Source organism: Castor canadensis, chromosome 11 (assembly GCF_047511655.1).
Source record: "Castor canadensis chromosome 11, mCasCan1.hap1v2, whole genome shotgun sequence".
NCBI classification, from domain to species: domain Eukaryota; kingdom Metazoa; phylum Chordata; class Mammalia; order Rodentia; family Castoridae; genus Castor; species Castor canadensis.
In genome coordinates, this window is record NC_133396.1 from 3,283,431 (window position 1) to 3,307,589 (window position 24,159).

Here is a 24,159-nt window from a genome sequence, read left to right on the forward strand (position 1 = left end):
TAATTGGTTTGAAACTGCTGCTGTCAACCACAGAGGGGTCCCTTTCCCCGAGTAATGATCTGGAATTTGATCACTCGGCTTTTGTTAGCTTGTAACACTGGAAGCATAGCCATGTGAGATCAAAGCAAGAGCTGGCCACATGTCTATCAGGCCATGGCCCACTCTAGACCAAACAGCAACCACAAAGGACCCAGCCAAGTGTGAGATGCGGCCTGGGTGGAGGCTGCTCTTCTAAGTGACGTTCTGCCGGGCACCTGCTTTCCTGGTCTCCATAGCACACTGGCATCCCAGCAGGAATGTGCAGAGACCTAGGCAGCCCCAGTTGCCCTCCTGTGACCGACCAGCTGGCCCTGCAGATACCCTCTGGGTGCTCGATCTCCCCCAACCCATCCCCACAGGCCCCATCCTTAAGGGATGGGAGAGGTGGTTGCTTTGTGCAGCTCTGTGGCTTCTTGTTGGCTTAAAGATGTTTGCCTGACAGAGAGTAAAGCCATTCAGCATCAGTGCTCTCTGGTGTCTTTCTCAGTAAGGGGAAGGCTTTGCTGTGAAGACCATGGCCTGGGTCCCCAGGGAGGGGGATACCAAGGAGGCCTGGGCTCTTAGAAACAGGAACTGTCTAGAGTCTACAGGCCCTTGTGGAACGAGAAGGCTTCACGTCCTCTCAGGTGAGGGTTCATCTGTTTCTTTCCAGAATCACGCCACTGTTTACATCAACCATTTACTTGGCCACCAGGCCACCAGCCAGAGAGACCATTGAGCTCTTGCTTGCACAAAATGCCATGTTTCCTCTGGTATTGTCACCCACATGGATAAGCAGTTCTCTTGTTCATTCCCTCCAGGGCCTTCCAGTCTAGCCATACTTGCCTCAAAAACACTGGTAGAGTGGCTCAAGTGGTAGAGCGCCTGCCTAGCAAGTGTGAGGCCATGAGTTCAAGCCCAAATACTGCTAAAAAAAAAAAAAAAAGGGGAAATTAAGGTAAAATAAAAGGAGGGGGGAGGAGAGAAGAGGATTAAGAAAGAGTAACATAGGTGGGCAAATTTGATCAAAGTACATTCTGTCCATTTATGTAAATATCACAATAAGACCCCCTTGTACAATTAATTTATGCTACGAAAACTTTAAAAATATATAACAAAGACGTGTGCTCCTCCGCCTGCAATTAATAACAGGTAGCATTTCGCCATCTTGCACTGAGCGTGAAAGGAGAAATGAGACATCGCACACAGATCAGCCCCCACTGCACACAGCCCCGTTCCCCTCCCCGACACAGGAAGCGCCATCTTTGTTCCTTGAGGAAATGTTCGCACACATGTGTAACCACAAACCATCGATGAAACCATGCCAGTCTTTCTCAAGGGCACGCAGTAACTTTCTGCAGGCTGGTTCTTCCCTTCAGCACCGTGATCGGGCTTCTCTGTGCTGGTGGGTGTTTGTGACCCATTCCTTTGCTGCTGCTCTGTAGAAATCTGTCTTAGAAACCCACCCCATTTCTCTAGCCCCTCTTTACTGGTAAATATTCTGGTTCTTTGCAGCATGTGGTTATTTGGGAGAAGTCCTTAGCAAGGGTCTCCATGATGGTCTGTCTCCTTGTGCTTGGATGTGCACCTGACAGCAGTGTCTGGGACTCAGAATGTTCCAGATCCTGCCCATTGCTCTGCAGTGCATCTGGACCTATTGTTTTCCCACCAGCTGTGGGTTCCTGCCTTGTCTGTCCTCTCTGGCACTTGAAGCTGCCAGGCTTTCCCACGTTTGCCATGGGAGTGCTGAGAGCCGTCATGATGGAGATGGAATTCCCTGATTCCTGTGGTTGTTTCAAGCGGGTGCTTAAGCCAGATGGGATTTGGGTCCGAGCTCTGCCACAGTGCAGGTTGAGTACTTAGGCGTGGGCTTTTTCTGTGTTCTGTGCCTCAATTTCTTCCAGAACAACCAAAGTGTCAATGGAGTTACACTACAGAGAGGACCCACGTAGCCCGGAGGCTCTGTTAGAGTTCCTTGTCCCACCTCACCCTCTCCTGTGGCTCTCTCTTCCTCCAGAAGACCACCTTAGCCATAGAGCAGCCACCCATTCTCATGTGTGCACAGCCCATGGAAGACTGGAGGGCAAAGCAGCACGGCTTACTAGGCCAATCAAACCTCAAGTGGGTGAACCCCAGAGACCCCTGAGGCCTTTCCATGTGCTCTGAGGAGCCCCCAGCCTTTCTGGGCCTGAGTACTTTAGGTGTATGGCACAGGTTGGTGGGCAGCGGCCTGCCTCTCCCCAGCATCCCCATCCTAGGAAGGCACCTGCCAGCTGAGCACCAGATGCACCACCTGCCCCTTCTCAGGACAGGTCTTTTTCAGCCTGGTCTTCTCAGGACACAGGTACACAGGTCTGTTCCAGCCTGGTGTCCTGACTTGGATGGATGCAGACTCACTCCCTGCTCCGGAGAGTCTGGCCTGAGCCTCCTGTTGCCAAGCCTAGGGCTTCGATCACTGCTCTCTCCCCAACCCCTGCCCTGTGCCCCGCCCCCCACACCGTGCCTGTCTGTCTCACTTGTTCTCTGTGTCATTGAGAACCTCCTCCTGCCCTCTGTTTAAAATCTGCTCTTTCCCTGCCCCCTCCCCTCTTCTGCCAGGTCCTCTTCTCTGTCTCTTGGAAGTTCCCTGGTGTGCCTAATTCCCGAGGCTGCAGCAACCTCAGAGGCACAGCCCCACCTCGCTGCACACACGGGACTCTGAATCGATTCAGAAAACGATTAGTTACAGTAGAGCAGCTCTGCTAACTGTGGCATTTTGCTCTGAAGTTATTGATACATCATCAGAATTGAGAAGCAATCAGGAAGGGGAGGAGGGCCCTGTGGGGGCAGGGAAGGGAAGGACTAGCCTGCACCCCCTTGGGGATGAGTTAGGAGGCCAGAGCAGAAGCTGGGGCCAGGAGGCTTCAACTCAGACCTGCCTGACTTCACAAAGATCAAGACGACCAAAAAGATTCCAGCTTGTGGCTGTGAATTCCCTGTCTCTAAGTGACCAGTGGCACCTTGCTCTCTCGGACATGCGTGCCTTGCTATCTCCTTTGCTGACACTGTTGGGGCACTGCTCCACCCCCAGCAAGAATGGAGTATGAGCAGAGCATGGGGGAGGGGTGTTTCTGGTTCTCTTGATGGACAAGGTCAACTCTAGGTGTCCAATCTGGGAGAGGCCTCATCTGACAATAGATAGATATATGATAGATAGATAGACAGACAATAGATAGGTAATAGATAGATAGATAGGTAATAGATAATAGATAATAGATAGATAAAAGATAGGTAGATAATAGATAGATAAATAGATAGGTAATAGATAGATAGTAGATAGGTAATAGAAAGCTAGATGGAAAATAGTTAGATACATAGATAGATACACAGATGATCAGTTTTACAGAACTGGCTCCCAACTGGCTGGCAGGCTCCCCTGTAGGCACCAATACCGCGAACCTGAGGCAAAACATTTTCCTCCAGGAAGCCTGTTTTGCATTTGGACCTTCAACGGGCTGAGTAAGACCCACCCACACTATGGAGGCTCAGCTTTACTGAAGTGATCTCATTGTAGCTTTTAATGCCAATCGTTTAATACTGTCACAGGAAACTTACATTCATATTGGGCTGGATCTCTGGGGATGATAGCTTAGCTAAGTGGACACAAAAAGTGACCATCAAATGCTCCCAGACCCCCAGATCTGAACAGATGAGCCTAGGGGCATGACCTCCTGGAAACAGGTGCCATACTTCTCTGCACCAGTTAAGGAAGACTGGACCTTAACTTTCATGAGATCATTGATGGTCTCATGATAAGTGGACGCTGAGGTGTCACCCTGGGGTGACAGAGCTTGCTCCCTCCATGGAGAGCCCTAAGCCTGGACTGAGGCTTCAGGGAGAGCAGGAGGGTAGACAGAGGGACTTAGCACTGAGCTGCTCTGTCCTCCTCCTCTGTATACCTGCAGGACCTCCACATCTCCTGGACACCAGAGTGTGCAGACAGGACCTGGGCAGCCACTGGGGAGCTGTCCTCACAGGAAGACAGAAGAGGAAAGGGGATTGCGTGACACAGGGCCCAGCCTGGGAGAAGTGTGGAAGGAGGGAGGTCGTCAAGAAGCTTGAGTTGGTGACAACTCTCTCTGGGACACAGCAGAGACTTTGTCCTGGACTGGTCAGGCCTGCAAGGCTGAGCTTTACTCCAGCCTTGGGGGCCTGAGAGGCTCAGAGTTGTGGGGAGACAGCCTCTGAGATCTGCATTTAACCCCCACGGCTTAAGTCACCCAAGGATCTTCAGCAGTGTCTAGTCTTTAAAAGAGGAAGCTAGGAAGTATATTCTGAGGACAAGGAGGCTGAGGTGGGGGCGCAGACAGAGGTCCAGGGAAAGAGTCGGGGGAGAGCCCCGCCATCCATTCCTGAGCTCGTGCATTCATTGTCATTCCTTCTGGGTTCCAAGGATGCAGGGCAGACCTGGCATGTTGTCAAGAAGCTGATGGTTTAGGGTGTTGATGCAGATGAGTGAGACGATGTTGATTCATCATGATGATGACACCAGCCGTAAGGCGATGGAATAGAGGGTGCTGGGAGGTAGGGAGAGAGCTTCAGATTGGATGACCAGGGAGTCCTGAATGAGGAGTCACTGTCCAACATCTGAGCATCTCAGGAAGAGCCTCTGGAGGAGGGGACAGCGTGTGCAACGGCCCTGAGGTCAGGCTTGATGTTCAAACCCCAAGAGCACACCTGAGGGCAGGGCAGAGGCAGCAAGGAACAACTGGGGAGGTGGTGTTTGCAGGGGTGGGGTGGCGCCCTCGGGGCTCTCACTGCTGCTTGGGTGAGGGAGGCTTAGCAGAGGTGGATGAGGAAGGGTCCAAGTTTTAGCTGAGACCACTCATCACGTGGTACCTCCTTCCTTCTCTTCTTTGCTTCTTTTGCCAAACCATTGGCCAGCTGCTTTGAGGACCACGCAGCTAAAGTAGGCTCTGTCTAAATGATTTTGGGCTGCTATGTAAGAGACTGTGGGCTAGGTGACTTAAACACCACAAATTTGCTTCTCAGAGTTCTGGAGACTGGCAAGTCCCAGGTCAAGGTGCCGGCAGATCTGATGTCTTTTCACATGGGAGAGAGGGGAGGGGCACTTCTTTTGTGGGAGGGGCTGTTGGGATTGAACTCAGGACCTTGTGCTTACTAGGCAAGTGCTCTACCCCTCAAGCCACACCCCTAGGCCATTTGGTTCTAGTTTGTTTTCCAGGTAGGCTTTTTGCCTGGGCTGGCCTCAGACTGTGATTCTTCTACCTCCACCTCCCAAATAGCTGAGATTATAGGTGTGCACCACCATGCCCAGCTATGGGGTGCTTCTTATAAGGAAATCAGTCCTAACCCGAGGCTGCACCCTCATGGTTAATCACTGCCTGGAGGCCCCATCTGCAAACACTGTCTTGTTGAACATCGGGACTTCTGGGTGGGGCGGGGGACACACCGGAGGCTCCTTCCCCACCTGCCCCCAACACAACCCAGGTAGGCAGCAGGAGCCAGGTCTCCCCAAGGACTTTTTCCCCACATCCCAGTATTTAGCTGAGAGCTGGTGACCAGAGGCAACACAGCATCAGCCGTGAGAGGTAGCTTAGGACAGCTCGGCAGCAGGCTTGGATGAGAGGGAAGCCCAGCTATGATGTAAGATGCCCACTGCAGGGCTGTCAACCCCACTGGCCATGACATTTCCCCTGGAATCAAACCCAGTGCTCAGGAACCAAGGCTGGAGATGGAAGAGATGCTGAGGATTCAGCCTCAAGAGGGCTCTGCTGGCTTGAGTGGAAAGGTGGCCCCATCTGTGGGATGGAGGGCATGGGCCATCCCAGAAGTGATCCACTCTTGCTAGCTGACCCCAAGTGTCCATTGGGGCCCTCTCCCTGGTCACTTCTGATAGTGGGAGCATCATGCCCAACCTCCAGAGAGGTGGGGAGGGGGAGCGCAGACACAGAGATACCTCGTTATAACTTCCTATAACTTCCTGCTAACATCTCCCACTTTGCAGCATTCGAAAGATGCTGTTCCCGTGATGCTCTGTCCTGCGATATTCTCAATCAACAGTGCAGGACACAGTGTGTCTGATACATTCCAGATCGTCAGAGATTGAAAATGATTTTGTGCCTCTGTTATCTTTTTAAAATGCAGCGTGAAGCCAGAGCCACCGGAGGAAAGTCTGCTGGCCTTCCCTGGAGCTGCTCTGCAGGCCCCTTCGGCGGGAACCTGTCCCAGGAGCGGCCCCTTCTGCAAAACAGGTGCGTGCCCCACTTGCTGGGCGCTTTTTGCTCTCCCAAGCTGGTTCTCAGAGACCTGAGGTGGGCCCCCAGCATGGGGGCGACATGTGGACAGGGGCTAGCAGGGGGAGCTCATGCTCTGCAGAGAGGTGGTCCACACGGGACCCCACCACTTGGCTCCCACACCCCTTGGTGTTTTTTTACCTACCCTTACTCAATCCCCTCACTAAAAATGCAAATCAGCAAGTGCATAATAAGTCATTAACAGACTGATCAGCTGGCAAGGGAGGTAAGTAGATAAATAATTTTAATTATCCTTGGGTTGCCCATAAATTCCCTCACTGCCTCTTTATTAAACTCTGTGTTTACAGGAGTCATTTGTATTTCATGTCATGTGCCAATCCCTCCCCACTTCCTTGGTGGCTCCCTCCAGGTCTGACCTAGGGTGGAAAAATACCATGTGACCGCAGGCTTCACTCTTGACAGGGCTCATCTTTGCACAGGTGGCGGAAAGCTTTGCCCAAGTGGCCAGACCGGGTGTCAGGAGGGAAGAAGGGCTCACTCAGCTGAGGTGCTCCCTCTCTCCCTCACTCCATCCATCCCTCCTTCTACTCCTGAGGTGGCTCAGCCTGTATTTAGGCCCAGCTGGGAACTTTATGGTACTTGGCACCTGTACTGCAGGTATGAGCTCATTCTTCTCCCCAGGGATGCCTTGGCCTATGAATAGCCCTGGCTGAGGGTTCCCGGTTGTTCCCAGTGCCAAGAGAGAAAGTAGGTTAATAATATAAAAGAAGCTTCTGCAGATGGCCCAAGGCCAAACTCTCTCCCAGGCTGTCCAAGAGTCATGGCTGATGGAGCCCCAGACGGGGCAAGGGTTCACTTCACCCTGAGCCTTTTGTCCTCCTCCTGACAGAAGCCCAGAGCCGCAGCTGTCAGGACTCAGGACTGGGGGTGACAAAGCTGTGCCAGGTTTCTATGCAGCTGGGGGTGGAGGTGGTGCTGAAGGGGCCTTGCCACCCAGGTGTGAGGTATAGCCTCCCTCACCTCGTGTGTGACAGGGAGGGATACACTCCGCTCCCACCTGAACCCTTTCTTCTTCTGCCTGTCTTGCTCGTGGCCTTCGGTGTCTCCTCGTTAGCATGAAAGGGTGGCCCTGGCTGGTCTTGAGCAGGAGCTCTCTTTGCACAGGGTAGTTTGGCCTGAGTTGCTAAGTTGGAAATGCTGACAAGAAGAGAATGGACACAGGGAAGGGATCTGGGGGCAGGGGAGCTCTCTGAGCACAGGCCAGCCAGGGGTTGCTGTGTTATGCTGAATGTCAAGAGCGTTGGACGTGTGCAGGACCAGGGTGTGCAGTATGAAGGCGTGGGACACTGGGCCTGGAGGGTTAGCTCTGAGTGTCAGCTAGCAGAGCCACCCTTCCGTCTGGGGAATGCCTCCAATCCATGTTTTGCTGATTCTCATGATCTTGTATTTGACCACTGTACCTGCTGCCCGCAGGCCCCCCGCCAGGAGTCCTCTGCGGAGCATGGGGCCCTGCCGGTCAAATCTCTTTTCGGTCTCATCTGCTAGAAATGGCACTGCTTGTAGGAAACAGGGACCTGGCTAAACTCTTGCAGGGTGGAGGATAGTGACAGCAGCATCTGGGTGGCCTCTAGCTGTTGGCCTGCACGGCCACTTCCCGGGGCTGGACACTGGCCTCTGCAGCAGGTTGGCCCTTGCAACCAGCCTTGGTTAGCTGGGCTGTGTGCTCTCTGCTGCCCATTCTACCCTCCTTAGAGAGTAGCTGTTTGCCCAGGGCAGAGGGAATTCAAACTGAGCAAATGGAACAGCCTTTTTAAGTTTCACTCCGTGCAATTGAAGTCTGAAAAATGGCCCAGTGGAGGCTCCATGCCCTTTCAGGAGTTTGTTTAGTTCAGAGCTATGCAGCCCACCCTGGGCCCTCTCTGCCCACACAGGCTGAGTGGGAGGAGGGAGCAGGACTGCACAGGAGAGAAAGAACTGACAGCTGCTTCCCTGAAGCCCTCCCCTCTGTGCTGGGTACAGGGGCAGTCTGGAGTGGCCACCAAGCCCACCTCTGCATCCAGAGCAGGCCGACAGGGGCTGGAGCCAAGCTGATGGTTAAACAGCAGTCCAGAAGCCTGTCTTCCTGAAACCCAGGGCAAACCCATTGTCGCAGCTCCATGCTGCTCAGGTTTTGCTGGTCCTGTTGTGGACAGTTTGAGAGTTTCTTCTCTGTTTCTGATTTTTGCAATTGAGATCAGTGAGAAAGAAAAAAGAGAGTCAGAGACAGAATCAAAGACCCCAAGCTGTGACTTCACCCCTAATAGCTGTGACAGCCAGGCCACTCCATCCAAGCCTCCCCACCATACACACACACACACACACACACACACACACACACACACACACACACCACACACTCGCAAGAACCCTTCACCAGCTCCTGTCTTGTCTGCCTATGCCGTGAGGCCAAGTCAGGAGTAGCTGATAACTGGTGATCAGCAGAGCAATGCTTCCTGTTCTGGAGGGGCCATCACCCCCACCTCTGCATCAGAGCAGGGGCCATGTTGGAATTGCACCTGTCCCCAAACATGGGGACTCTGCATGGGGTCATTGAAGCAACTGTGACCCATGAAGGGCAATTTTAGAGTTGGAACCGAGAATGGTGGGTCCTTGATGTGTCCTCATCCTTTTCTTCCCAAAACACCTCTAGCCATCCTTCCTTTGCCTTTGGTAAGGTTAACTTTTTTTTTTTAATTAAAGTTGACTTTCTTGCATCATTTGATTGCAGCACAAGCAATAATAGGTGTTTCTCTTATAAAATACAGACAAGAAAAGTGAAAAGCAAACCCAGCCCACCCTGCTGTCAGAAACAGCCCCAGACGGCACCTGGAGCGTGTGGTCCCCAAACGCTCATCACATCAGAGCACACCAAATGCTTCACCAAGGAAGGCAGGACTGTGCTCTGTGTGTTGTTTCACGCTCTGCTTCTGTTGCGGCTGCTGCTTAACGGTGTTTCCAGGAACACATTCACTTCAGTTTTAATAAGAACGCTATTCCATTGCACAGAAGTACCATAATTCACTTAAGCAATCCCCCCTGGCCTGTTTTCAAGCACTAAGACAGGCCTTAGCCACTGACCCTGTTTCCAAAACTCTATGCTACACTTCAAGAAACCAGAAGATTAATTTTCCAAGCAGAAATTAGGAAATGATTATTCACAGTACAAAACAGCCTGCAGACGTACACTCCGTGGAACATGGGTTCCCCGGGGCATTAGAGCTTGCCACAAGGTGGAATATCCCAGTGCATCCTGGTTGCACGGAGGAGGACGCATCTGTGTTTACATCCCTTCCCTTCCCCAAGGAGGTCTTTCCCAGGCCCCCAAGATGTGAGAGGCATGGAGGGGCATATATGTACATACACACACTTGCACGCACATGGACAGGTGTGTACACTTTATAAGATGGTGTACACATGTACATACTTACAGCTATGTACATAGAACCGTGCACCATTGCACGGGTGCACATACATGTTCACATAAACAGCTGCATGTGCACCTAGTTTTGGAAGGGCGTCCCTGTTGTCAGCTGGGAGGTGATGTAATTTAATTCCTTATTAACCACATCTGTTTATCAGGTGGGCTGCTCCTAGCATCCACTCCTAGGGAATAAACCATTATTTCTTTCTAAAAAATAAGTTGATGAGGTGGGGAAGGTCCGGGGCCTCAGTTCGGGTGACTTCTTATTTAACAGGACAAGCATGTGAACTTCAGAAGAGAACATCCTTAGGGATTTCGAATGAAACCAGGAGTTTAAAAGAAACTCCAAATCCCAGACCTGCAGGTTAGCATCCATGGGTCCTGCACCTGTGTGGCACATGGTGGTGTTGCCCTTTGTAGAGCAGTGCCAAAAAGCACCTTTCAAGAGCATCTGCCCTGGCAAGTTCAGCTGAAGGCCACCGAGGGCCACCACTTCCCCAAGACTGGTCAGAGAGGAGTAGAGGCCCAGCCCAGGGGAATGGTGCCCACAGCAGGACATCTGTGTGTGTGTTTGGACAACCACGCACCCTACAACCACACACCAGCAGCCAGATTTCTGGTGTATTTACATTCAACTTCAGGTATTATCTTTTTTTAAAGGGGCCCAGGCATAGTGGTACATGCCTGTAATCTCAGCTACACGGGAGACATAGGTAGGAAGATCACAGTTCAGACAAGCCATATGACCCTATCTGAAAAATAAGCCCAAAGCAAACAGGACTGGAGGTGTGGCTCAAGTGGTAGAGAACCTGCCTAGCAAACACAAGGCCCTGAGTTCAAGCCCCAGTACAGCTAAATAAAGAAAAAGTAATTTATTGAAATTACTAAGTGCAATTGAAATTTCTAAGTGCAAATTTCTATGGGTGCACAATTCAGTGACAGCTACACGGTAAGCAGCCACCACCTCTGCCCGATTCTACAGCACATCCACTACCCAAGCAGAACAAAACCCTTTGCCCAGGCATTTTGCAAATTCATCTACAGAATTTTGTAGTTTTGAAAGTCACCCCAACTCCCACAGTGTCGGGGTGAACGCCACAGTGCAGGAAGCCTGACTTTGGTGCCATTCACTTACTTGCTCACTCGTTCTGCCAGCACCTGTTGCTGTTGCACCTGCCGAGTGACAAGAGCACTGCGTGTGAACCCTGGCTCCATCTCTGGTCAGTGATGGACTTGACCTCATGACCTTGGCTCCTTTTCTATTAAATGGGGTGATCATGCCTTGGCGGGGCTGCTGTCTATTGCGCGTGAAGGGACCTGTGTGTGCCTGGCCCGTGGGGAGCCCTGGGCGCATAAGACCTTTTTTCATTTTAACTGTTGTCAATGACACATTTTTGTGTTCAACACCATTGGCACACTCATTTCTGTGCAATGAAACTTTGCCTCCATTGGACACTGACCCCCACTTCTACCTCCTCCCAGTCCCTGTCAGCCATCTTCTATTTCTGTCTCTGTGATGTGGCTATTCTAGGGATTTCCTAGGACTGGAATCACACAGAATTTGTCCTTTGGGACTTATTTTCCTAGCTTAATATCCTCTTGCTGTATGGTGTGTTTCTTTTAAAGGCAAGTAATTTTCCACTGTGGTATAGACGATGTGTTCACCCACTCTTCTGTTGATGGACACTTGGTTGCTTCCACCTTTGGCTGCCATAGACTGAATGTTTATTGTTCTGTCTGTACTCGGTGGAAACGGGAGACTGGTTTGGAAACTACAGCAAAGAGGTGGTCGCTCCTTCCCTTCTCACACACCAAGACACTCCCCATGAAACTGGCCCGCAGGTGACTTTCATTGAGCAGAGCCTCGTGGGGTCCGTGGGCATCGGCTCTTTGAGGTGCTTTGTGGCTCCTAGTGTTGGTATTTCCCCCAGAACCAAGACATGCTGTCTGGGGACACTGGGCTGCTGATGGCAGCGGGGTGAGCATGCCATCACGGTGACAATAGAGTCACTGTGCTCTGTTCTGTCCACCTGCCCAGGCAGAGCGCAGCTGCTGCGTATGTCTCCTACCTCCACCACTGACAGTTGGCAGGCCTCTCTGCTTTTCGTGTCTTTGGCTTGTTTTTTTCCACAAAGAGATCTTCTTTCTTCCGGGATTTCCCCGTGTGTGTACAGATTCCTCTTGTTTTTATTAGGAATGAAGGACATTTGCAGCGATCGGGAACATTTGTAGCGATTGGGGCTACAGTATAGCAATCTATGTCTCCCCACTTTGCAGCCATTTTCCCCCCGATTCTTCCCAGCATTGCTGGATTCTTGGCAATGGGGCCTGTGTTCCCTTCTGCTGCTGCTGTCACAGACAGCCCCAGCCTGGGTGGCTCAAACAACAGAGATTTATTTTCTCAGTTTTGCAGGCTACAAGTCTAAGATCAAGGTGTCCACAGAGTTGGGTCCTTTTGAGGCCTAATAAATAAAAGGTCGTGTGCAATAGCGAGGTGGTGAGCTAAACAGAGATGCCCGGTGAAAGGCAGCTTCTCTCCCTGGCTGGTAGGTGGCTATCTTCTCCTTGTGTGCGCACATGGTTGTCCCTCTGTCTGTCTGTGCCCTGATTTTATCTTATGACACTGGTCAGACTGGATCAGGACCCAGTCATTTTAACTTAATCACCTCTTTAAAGACCCTATTCAAATACAGTCGTGTTCTGAGGTCCCTGGAGTTGTGAACATCCAGGTAAACACAGCCACTCCTGTCACAGCGTCTGACACTGTTGGAGGTCCTCCCTGACTAAGCCGGGTGCTATCCGCTGCCCCACACCTGCTCTCTCTAGCATCTGTTTAGCATGCCACCTCCCTCCTACACACCGCCTTTTGTTTCTGAGTTCACTTCCCACATCTGCCCTGTGTTCCCCAGCCCAGCTGCCTCTGCTGCCCAGGGGTGCAACGATGCAAAATCAAGAGAAACCTCTCCAGTTACAGACTTCCGCCCTCCTGCCTCTGAGCTCGCAGTCAGCAGGATGCTGGTGCCCAAACAGTGCCCATTTGTCTGCCTGATCGATTGCTCCACCAGGACAGTCTGTTTACTTCTGTCTTTCTGGGCCATCCACGTCCATGTCACAGTGGTGTCAGGTTTCCCAGACGCCCGCCACTTAGACCTCCACTCTCTCCCACTTCACATGGGGGAAAACCACTTGACTTTCCCCACCCTCACACCTCAAACTCAGGTGAGTGAGCGTAGGACAGCATCAGGGAGAGGTGAGTCCAGCCTCCCCATGGACTGTGGCCATCAGGGGAGTTGGGCTCTGAGGTGGTGTCTTCTGGTAGGTTATGACATAAGATGACTTCCTTGATGGGACTCTGGACAGAAACATGGAACTGTTGTGTTGGCTCACTACATGCTAGAAAGTGTTGACATGGTGACTTAGTGACCAGAGAACCTTCTTGGCACTCTGCCAAATGAAATGCTGCTTGTTGATTGCTGCACCTTTGCCCATGCTGATCCTTGCATGGGCACTTGTCCACAAGAATCTCTGTGTCCTCTGACATTCAAGCCAATGTCACCTCCTCCTCAGGAGGCTAGCCCCAATCTCCTCCTGCTGCTCCTCTCCTTCTCAGATGGGTCTGTATGTACCTGCCATGCAGCAATGCTGTGCTGCTGACCCATGTCCCCTAAGGGAAGCAGCTAGAAGCAAAGGTTGGTTGAAACCCATCTTTGTCCATTGGTGCTGCTAGGTGCTCACTATGTGCAGAGGTGGCTCCTTTTCTGTAGGATGTTGTTTGATGGCATCCCACCGAAGTAGCTGATCCTCGAGACTCACATTCTGCTTCGAGAAGAGACTTCCATTGCTCCTGGACTTTCTAGTGTGAGTTAGCTGGCTTATTTGCTCCAATGGGCTATGGCCTCAGCCTCAGCTAACCTAACTCAGATGCAGCTTGTATTTGCTGATGGTGAGCTCTCCAGTGAGAGCTAATGTCCATTGCATCTTTCTGGTCATGCATTTGTTTTGCAATTCATATGTTTGTTATTGCTTCTAATCTGACCGTTTGGATAGACTAGGACTGACAGGTTTTGTGCTCACCATCCAGAATGATTTCTGAAGGACAGTTGAGACAGGGAGGGAGAGCAAGTGTCCTGGGCCTCCTGTCTGCTCCTAAAGTCCCTTAGCATCTTGGAGGCCACCCCAAGGTCTGTAGAAGGGCCATATGGATAGGTCAACATGGCTGATTATGTTCACTGTGAATAAAGCCTGACTCAGTCCTGGCCTCCACATCCCTGGGGCGGACACATTTCTCCCTGTCCTGTGGCAGCCCTGCTATGGCCAGCACTGGGCCAGGTGATGCCTCCACCAGATTTCCAGTGTTTGTCCTATGTGGATGACAGAGTCAGCTTAGCCCAAAGGCCCTGGGATTGCTGGGTAAATGGGGAAGGGTCTCAGGGATGCCACAGAGATGGAATCAAGGAGCTCACATTACCAGGGAGAGCAGGACCTCCCCTGCAGGTGCCACCTCACTTTATAACTGTGTGTGACTCCAGCCCTCCAACTCATGGCTGCTCAGGCGCAGGCAGGCAGCAGCAGTGGATGACATGTTGAAAAAATGAGCACACACAGAGCAGGACACTAGCAAAGGTCAGGAGGAAAAACAGCTCCTGGGGACAGAGAGGAAGGGGAAGAGGAAGCAGGAACAGAAAAGGTGAGGAGGAGAAGGAAGAGAGAAGTGAGAAAAGGAAAAAAAGAAAAAGGAAAGGGTAGAAGGCAGAAGAGAATAAGGAGGAAAAGAAGAAGGGAAAGAGAAAGAAGGGGAGGCAGGGAAGAGAGCTCACAGTAGGTGACTCTGAGGACACACATCCCCAGTCAGGGCCTGGAACCTTCCATTGGGCACATTCCTGGAAGCGCAGCTCTGTCCTGAAGAGGGGACAGACTAAGACCTCCTCAGCTCTTGACTCCTGTTCCTGACATTGTCCTGTGAATTACTTTTACATTTATGTCTGATGTGAGGTCTGCCCATGAAGCAATAAAACTTAGCACATGGTGTGATTTTTGCATAATGAGATGAGACACCTAAACCAAGCAAAAATATCAAAACCAGATGTGTGCGTGTGTGTGTGTGTCTGTGTCTGTGTGCGCGCGCGCATGCGTGCACACGTGCATCTGTTGTACATCTTTGGGGTGGTTAAAATTTTATTTTAATTTTTTGCTGATGGTAAGACATTTTCCAGAAAGTTCTTTTGTATTTTCCTTTTTGAGTCTGCGCAATGGGGAGCCCCATAAATTCTGAGCTGTGAAATCTGCTGTGTCAGCAGTCATTGAAATGAATTGATATTTAATGCAACAAAAGTCTCTCTAATTTGCCTCAATTCTGCCTCTGCCCTCCTCCAACCCTTTCTCAGCCCCCACCCCCTGGCCCCCAAGATGTAATTGAAAAGTCAGAAAATGCAGGTGGTTGTCAGGAGTGCTGAGTGGCTACAAGAGACACTGGTCCATCTATTATTTAATTAAACATTTACAACTACCTGCCCTTCCCCACTGCCCTGCCACAGAAACACCTTAGCACACACACACACCCCATTCATGGCGCTGTCAGGGAGCATGGTCACCTGTCATGCGTGGACACTGGCCACTCTCAGACACTCTTCTACTTTGTAGTAGAGTGTCGGGAAGAGGCAGATGGCCCCTGAGTTGGGTCCGAGCAGTGGCCTGGCCCCAGGTCCTCTGTGGATGGACAGTGTACCTTATCCCTGGCTGTCCACAGGAAGCCCCTGCCCCGCCCTGCCTGAGAGCTACTAGCTGCCAGGGAATTGGCTCCCAGCCCAAGTGTGCAGAGAGGCCAAGGCAGTCGGCATCCATTCCTCCTCACCCTGCCAGGTTGTGCATTAGTTTTTCCCTCCCGCTCTCCCCACGAGACAAACCCTGATTTAAGAAATCAGACCTGGCAGCTGTATCACGTCCTTAACATGCCCCACTTGCCAGGATCTGGAAAATCTGCTTTGGGAAGGAGGGATTGCCTCTGAATGCATTTCTAGTGTGCTGGATTTAGTAAGGACACACATAGAATTCATCTGCATACCACACGGGCTCACAGGCCCCAGCTACTGGTGCCAGATAAAACCGTGGCCTCTGAGAAGATCCCCCAAATCCTAGCATATTCCATGAGGGCCACTCCTCCCAGGTGGAGTCTCTAACTTGGGCAGGGGGTGGCAGGAGAGAAGTAGGCTAGAGGAAAGCTTAAGCACATGGTTGTCATGGTAGAAAGTCAAGCTGCCAGGATTGGCAACTGACCTCTTATGTGACAGGGTCTCACCACCTTCTAGTCCTCTTACTGGACAAAACTTCGGGAAATTATTCAAGTCAGAGTTGGCAGGGAAGTGAATTAAAACAAGCCACAAGCAGTCGTGTTTCGGGTTGAAGGAAGGCACATCTGCAGTGACGTGAGCCATGGTGGGCACTGGCTGCTGTTTTCAGGTGGTAAGTGAGGGCCGCCTGCTGCCAGGCATGGGCAGAGATGAGCTAAGTCCTCTGCAGCCTCTGCGGGACTCTGGAGGCGGCTGGCCTGCCCAACTGGCCACTTGCAGGTCACTGTCCACAGTGCTGAACTCCTGTTCTTCCCACACCACGTGTTGTGTTGTGCCTGTTTCTCTAAGAAGTGAAGTGTCTGCTGGAATACTGTACAGTTAGCTACTGGATGGCAGATTCGGGCAAAAGTTGCACCCAGTCTAATCTGATAAACTGTCTCACCTCCACTCCAAAGTTCTTCTGAAAAATGTGAGAAACGCAGCAGCTGATTGGAAAGCGTGAACACGGGTTCAATTTGCCCTACTCTTCTGACTGTAGATGGCTCCAGGCGGATAGCAGTCTAAGAGAGCTCTGGAGATTAGAGGGCCCTGTGAGACCGTGTCGCTGCTTGCCAGGTTCTAGCAGACCCCGTGACCACTTGAGGACTCTTTCTCCGCCCCATTTCATTTCCCCAGACTGTAGCCAGAGCTGGAGTTGAAATCCCAACCAGAATGAATCCCCCTGCTCTCCCTGTGCTTCTTATCTCTTCCTCTGGCTTACTTGTGGACTCCACCACCCCGCCGCTCCAGGAACGCTCCCCTGCTCAGCCCTCAGCCCTCAGCCCTCAGAGCAGCAGGCTGGCTAAAGACCTGTGACTTAGGGTAAGCAGCAGATAAGGAACCTGGAGAACTCCTGACTACCCATGTGACCTGGAGCATTTGCCCTCCAAGCCCCCAGTTTTCTCACCTGGAAGTGGGGATGGTGAGACCGGCCCTGCCAGCCTTACAGGAAAAGGTCCAAGTTGGAAATGCCTCGAAGTGGCTCTGAAGACAGAAAAATAGAATATAAAGGGGGCACCGATAGCAGTGCCATTAGCAAAAGAAAAGCCAAAGACGCTCTCCAGAGACCTCTCTCTTTTGTGTGTGTGTGGGGGGGGGGGGGGTTGGAGAACAGGGGTAGATGTAAAGTCCCATTAAAGCCAAAGCAAAGCCTAGAGGCAAGAATCGACTTTTATACCAACTCCCCCAAAGAAAAGCCAGGTTCCAAAATGAAGTCTGTTTGCTTCTTTCTTTCTTGATATAAAGCGAGTGGTGATTTCCCCCCCAAAATGTAGTCTTGTGCTGGTAGAATCAGAATGCGGTAGTCAGAGGTCTCTGGTGGCAGAATTGAGCAGAGGAAAGAAGGCAAAAGGATCTTTTCTAAACACTTGACATCCTTCTGGTCTCTCATTATACAAGAGCCGCCCAGCCTGCTCTTCGCTGCATCAGACACGCCCTGGGCAGCTGTGGGGAAGGGGTGCGGGGTGCGGCCTAAGTGTCAACACTGCATTCTATACCAGTGTTTTGATTCCTGTCTTCAACCAATACTTATTGTGCACCTTCTGTGTGCTGGGTCCATTGGGCTAGGGGCTGGTGACACAGCCCCCTGTCCTCTGCTTGCTGTCAGTGAGGTGGACAGATGGCATGGACTATTAAGAGGCTATGTAAGGGACCCTGACACTTCCTGGCTCTATGAAGGGTACACTTCAGTGGGACTTTCTCCTGTCTGCCTACACCCTGCCTCTGTCCTACTTACCACCTGAGGGTTTCCATCAGGTCCTGTCCTCTCATGGGTCCTGATGTCTTTGGAGCTCGTGGCTTTCTTGGTTTTTAGGCAACTACTTCATTCCCTTGAGATTTCGAGTCCTAATAATTTAGTGTAACCCCAAAATATCAGTCACCAGTGGAAACCCTGGAATGAGGAAGTGGAGAAATTGGTGATGGGGTTCCCGTGGCTGACTTTGGGAGTTCTCAGCTGTGGCTTCATTAGATGGCTGTGGCTAGTTTGTGGTCAAAGCTGGTCTCCAATCCAGAATGGAGACTCAGTGTTGTGAAACTGAGGGAGGGCTCAGCTCTATGTCCGGACTAGCTAAGTCACATGGTGCCCCAGTTTCTCACATCCAGCCTGCACAGACAGTCTCCTTTCTTCCTCCTAACACAGAGGAGCCCATGGGACCACCTAGAAAGGCTCCAGCAGTTGCTGGGGGCAGGGAAAGACCACATTCTTGCTGTGCTGTGAACATGGGGACTCCCCCGCACTCCCGCCTGCCCCTGGGAACTGTGATCAAGGGAGACTTCAGAGAAGACTTGGCGTTTGGTCTTGCCTCCCTGGGCAGTGAGCCTTTCTGGCTTTGCAGATCCTGCTACTGATGCCACAGGGGACCATTTGGTTGGAGAGGGCAGACTAATGACATAGGGCTTTGGGTATGCCCTCAGCCCCATTCTTCCTGTCCAGAGTAAAGGAGCTCCAACTAAGAGCTTTGGCAAGGTGCTTCAATAAATTTCCACACTTGAAGCAGAGCGCTGCACGAACCTACTCTATTTAATTACAAATCCACACAGGCAGCTAACTGAATGTCACCCCACAGCATCATTCTTATCTCCCACACTCCAGCCCAACTGAAGGAGTTACCCCAGAATCCAAACGTGGCACTGCAGAGAGAGTCATAGCTCTTACCTGGGGCTCCCTGGAGAGAGAAAGGCACCTCCCAAAGGAGAGTCCAGTGACCACAGGGTTAGTACCCTGGCCCTCAGAGCTGGTCTTTATGCTATTTGTTGTAAAACGTGTCATTTCTTCTTCATACACTTAGACCCATTTTTGGTCAGCTACATACCCCTCTTCCTGAACTGAAGCCAGCATATCCTTCACTCCCCAGCTCTCCACCCCTCACCTGTAACTTGCTTTTCCTCTTTCCTGGGCAGCACAGGGAGAGGTAGGAAAGAGAGTCCTTCTAGAAAGGCCACACAGGTGAGCTGCACTGGCCTGCCAACTCCTGGGCCCCCCCCCCCTGCCCCGCCCCAACCTCAAGCACAGATTGCTATCTGTGCACATAGTCAATTCTGGGAAAAGACAGTTACCACTGTAGAGGCCACAGTGGTCAGGGCCAAGGGCATGGGTGAATTGATTTTGCATATATGTGGCACCAGTCATCAGACCAGAGAGGAAGCCACAATGACAAGTCTGTGCTTGTCCATCTGCCTTGTCAAAAATGATAACTTCTCTAGTTTGGGAGAGTCTTAATCCTGAATATCAGTTATTTCCCTTGGAGCTGACCTTGGAGGGTCCTTAACTGGACTCCTTTGTGTCAGCCTCAGATTCCATTTGCTAACTGCCGGCTTTGGGAGCCCCTCCCTCGACTGCATCGAGAATGAAGGCTATGATGGCAGGCATGACTGAGCTGCTACCTTCATGTGTGCCATGAGACTCAGCCCTGCACATAGGTCCTGTCCTGCTTCCCCACAGGGAGCCTGTGACCTGACATGTGAGGATCCATGAGTCTCCAATTTTTGGATAAGAAAGTCAAGGCCCCAGGGGCTGAGTTGTTCGTGCAGGATCACAAAGCCAGGAAGGACTCCAGCTCACTGGCCCACCCCAGAGCTTCAACTCCTGGCCCCTGAGCAATGCTGCCACCTTGTGCTGTCTTTTCCTGTTCCTTCAAGAGGCTTCCTTCAAAAGGAGGTGGTCCCCACCAGAGGACTTTCCCTCCCAGGAGTGCACCCCCATGCTGGTGTGTCACAACCCTCCTACAAATTCTTGCTTATGACCCACCCCTGCCTACTGCCAGCACCTTAGAAGGTCTTGCCTACCCCCAGCACCCTCTGGGCACTTTGCTTCTCTTCTGGGAACTCACCTGTCAGTGGTGCGTATTGAGAGGTGGACACCCACCTCCCTTGCGTCTCTGTTAAAGGCAGGGCTGGAACAGTCCCCGGCCACCCCTAGCGGTGTTTTTAGTTATTTTTAGCAATCGAAGTTATTGATGCTCTGTTCGCTAGAGGAAGCCACCAGAGAGCTGTTCTTCCAACTCATTACATTGAGAGTTGAACTATCCCCTTTTTATATAAATCCTGACACATAAAGATGAAATACACTGCTTTCTGGGGAAGGTCTGAACTGAAGGCCAAGAGCTGGGAGGGAGCTTTGAGAGCTGGAATGACACCAGAGTGGGGCAGCCCTGAAGTCTGTCCTCTGGGCCCAGAGTCATATCTGAAGGGCTGAAGTCACACCCAAAGGCATGGCCTTGGGCTGTCCCAATACTGATAGGGAGAGGTCAGGGGAACTGGGTGGAATAGAAAACACAGTTCTGATGACGGACGGCAAAACCAGCTTTTTGATGGAAGCCAAGAGCTTGGTGTCTCTTGTGGCTGCTTGGATCAGCAAAGCCATCAATCCCAGTGCTCACTGGTCACACAAGTGGCCCTGGATATCCATGCTGGTCTCTAAGGAGGAAGCAAGGTCTAGTTTTAGCCTTCTGCCTCTGCTCCTCAGCATTGAAGTGACTGAGACTTGGATGACCCAGGGGCTTCAGAACAGCCCTCCCGGAATGTTGAAGGCTCCCAACTTGGCATGAGATTGCAAAGTGGGCAGAGAGACTGCGCCAGACCCACCAGGCAGGCCTGCTGCCATTTCTCTGCCTCTGGAGGGAGCTCCTTGGGGATGTGACAGGCAACAAAGGCTGGAGATTGCAGGACTGTGATGTGACTTTCCAGGCATGAAAGTACCCATGGTTGACTGCACCCAGATGCTCCCCCTATATGCAGTGTACCCCAGCATGTCCCTCTGGCCTCATCCCTGTTGCCCCCTCTTCCTCATTTCCTACTCCATGTGGTCCATCCACACTAAACACCACAGTGCCTGAAGGGAGTCAGTTCTTTCTCTCCCAGGATGTGTGCTTTCCAGCAGGTGCTCCTTCTGCCTGCAACACTCTACTTTTCCCTTTGCCTCTCTGATGAACTCTGAGATCAGGGGAAATGTTGTGTCAGTCATGCCAATTGAAGAGACACTTACATTTGGATGACCTGAAACATGGTGTTGAACAAGGTCACCCCAGTACTGTATGTAGCTACCAAGTCAGAAGCCTAGTGAACTGAAGGCAGAGCCTAGGGGTGGGGGAGAAAGAGAGTCCAGAAGAGGGGGCCCCCAGGTATGAGGCTGGAGTGTGGGGGCCACCTAAAGAAGGGAAACAAACAGTTTCAAGAAGGAGGGAGTGATCTGCCTTGTGAGAGAGCAGAGAAATGCTGTGAGGACTGATATTTGCCACCTGTAGCTAAGGAGTCTCCTGACACAATTTGCCCAGAGTGGAGTGACTGGAGCCAGCTTGGGGGGCTGAGAGAGTAGAAAGGGGGTGATGGTTGCAAGCCATGCCAGCAGGAAGCTGGGAGTGGAAAAGGGAGAAGAGATGGGACAGCTCAAGCCATGCAAGGACATTCTTTGATGGACATACAGGTGTATCTGCTCACTCTCTCTCTCTCTCACTCTCTCTCTCTCTCTCTCTCTCTCTCTCTCTCTCTCTCTCTCTCTCTACCAGTATGCCTTTACCTGTTGGTCCTCCCTGGTGGCCTGTGGGCACAGGGAGATTCTAGAGCTAGAATGCTGAGGTATCCAGTATCCTTGCTGGCCCATCCATCCTCTCCCTCCTCAACCCAATCAATGTAACCTGATCTAGAGAGAAAAGGAACCCATCCGGGACTGTTGGAGTGGCTCAAGTGGTAAGAGCACCTGCTTGGCAAGTGTGAAGCCCTGAGTTCAAACTCCAGTGCCACCAAAAGAAAAAAAAAAAAAACGGAACTCACCTAATCCCAGTCCCCTGTGGGTGGGGGAAATTCTGGTGGGGGGTGGGTCAGACATTTGCCAGGTGGAAGTGCCGCTCATCAGTCCTCCAGCTCTCAGGAATGGAAAGCACGGGATCCCTCTGCCTCAGCATGGGCAGGGGACTGAGGCAAGGAGGCGATCTGTGCCTAAAAGGAAGTGTGTCTTGCTCTTCCCAGGCACCCTCAGTGTCTGCCAGCAAGGAGGTGTCATCCTCCAGGTGCCCCTAGAGCCGTACAGGCCACCCATGGAGTCTAGAGACTGGGCGGAAAGGGGGCACGGAGGGCAAATCTTGGCCTCATGTTGCGTCCAGTGTCTCTGGCCCGATGGTAGGGGTAGATATGTACCTGTAGGATTCAGCTGGAATGTGGTCTGTGTGGTGCTCTCAGCTGGTGACTCTGGCCAGGCTCTTTCCCATGTCTGAGGAGGTGGTCGAGATGCTCCCTCAGTGGTCAGAAAGGTTTAGCCCTCCTTCTCTGGTTTCCATGTTAACATGTAGCCTGGACTTATCTCTCTGGGCCCTACCCTTGCCTTTTCTAAATACCAAGGATGAAAATCCAGAAAGTGAGAATTGCCCAGTAGGGGGTTAACATGAGGCCTGTGAGGATGTCGCTATCCAGAAGCCACAAGGCATTAAGCTTGTCGTATATCAGGAGGAACCAGCATGGAGGAACTCCGTGCACAGTTAATAACTGTCAGGGACTCCCAAGTAGGGCTTGCTTTCTGTTCAATGGGCTTTGCTGGCCTTTGGTAACCAGCTCCAGGAAAGGAGAGCCAGGGAGGTGACATGGAGGGGTGAGCAAGAAGTTAGCCTCTCTCCCATCAGAACAGAACTACATACAGATGGCAGCTGGGGGCCTGGGCAAAGTGGCTGCCAGAGTGAGCAGGGCCCCACCCCACTGAATGTGAGCCCTGCAGCTGAGAAGCAGGGGGCTGCCAGGCTCTTCTAAGAGGCAGAGTTCTAGAAAGTTCCAGGTGATCACTACGCTATAGGAGCCAGCCAGTCTCTACAGCGCCACTCAAAGCAGCTACCCGTGATGTCAAAGGGTCCCTGTAAGGCCTCAGAGGGAAGACAGCGCCGTTTAGTTGCAACAGCCACGAACTTCTGCATCAGTATCCAGCTTCCAGGAGGCCACGTGGGACTGTCTCTTACCAGCAGCCTCCCTGCCCATGGACTTTCCGTATAGGGCAGATACGCCCATGTGAACAGAACCCAGTGCACAAAAATGCAGCCTGATCAAGGCAGGCAAAGGAACGTGTGGTTTTGAGCACATCAGTGGGTCTTTGGGAAGCCACATGGCCTGCTAGCAGGGTGCTTTGGAAACTGGCTTCTCTGTGCACTTCAATATTGGTTGACAGACCATCACTTGCTTGATGGAGAGACTTTGGGGCAGAAAAAGTTGTGGGCCAGAGTGTGTGGAGCCCCTGCTAATTGAAGCTGGTCAGAAAGGAAGGCAGAGCACCCCTGGACCTGCCATATAAATTAGCGGGAACCCTGTGCTATGCACCAGCACTGTCTTCATCCACACGGAACTTCTCGTCACGCGTCAGTTTCACTAGCTGACCATGGCCTGAACTCCAGAAAGGGCAATGGGAAATCTTGTGAGCATACTATCTGCACTTTGGCTGTCTACTTGGAGGGCACAGAAAAGGTGGACCTCATCATTGGTGCTTCTCCACGTGGCGGGGGGGCTGGAAGCTGGCACTGAGGAGGGCCTAGCTGTTCCTTGTCGAGTGACCCCTCATAGCAGTTAGCTCTCTAATCCTCCACCACCCGGGGAAAAGGTCATAGCACTCCCATTTTTCAGCTGAGAAAACAAGGTTCAGCAGGTACAGTAATTTGTCCTGTGTCACACAGGTAGCAAAGATCCATACAGGGTTTCAAGTCCCTTCTGTCTGTTCACAAAACTCAGGCTCCTAGTCCTGCCTCACTCTGATCACCAGGGCTGAAAGAGGATGAGGACAGCACCCAGGGAGGGGGCAGGTCCCTAATTTTAGGCAGTTTCCACCTGTCTCCTTGTGACAGCTAAAAAGTCATCAGCACCACTGAGGGGCCCTGACCCCATCACTGTGCACCCCATACCCATTTTTGATAACTTTCTTATTATTACTGTTTCCCAAATAAAGAATTTAGTATAACAGAACTTTAAGAAAGTTATGAAATACTATAACCCACACTTTGCTCTCCTAATTCTTCCTAAACCCCAAACAGCACACACACCTCATCAACAGTTCTCCACGGCAGCCCTGTCTTTGGGATAGACTGTCCAGTTCTGGTTGATGCCCATGAAAACATTGCCCAGACAAAAGTGA

The 24,159-nt window shown here is 51.7% G+C and overlaps 1 protein-coding gene across 4 annotated transcripts in view; it reads left to right on the forward strand.

Annotated features, from left to right (window-relative positions):
* Positions 1 to 24,159, forward strand: part of Rbfox3 (RNA binding fox-1 homolog 3) — a 418,266-nt gene that overhangs the window by 228,107 nt on the left and 166,000 nt on the right. For all 4 annotated transcript variants that reach the window (XM_074044974.1, XM_074044972.1, XM_074044976.1 and 1 more), the window contains one exon: positions 6,166 to 6,272. The gene's annotated coding sequence lies outside the window, so the exon portion shown is untranslated. The remainder of the gene's footprint in view (positions 1 to 6,165; positions 6,273 to 24,159) is intronic.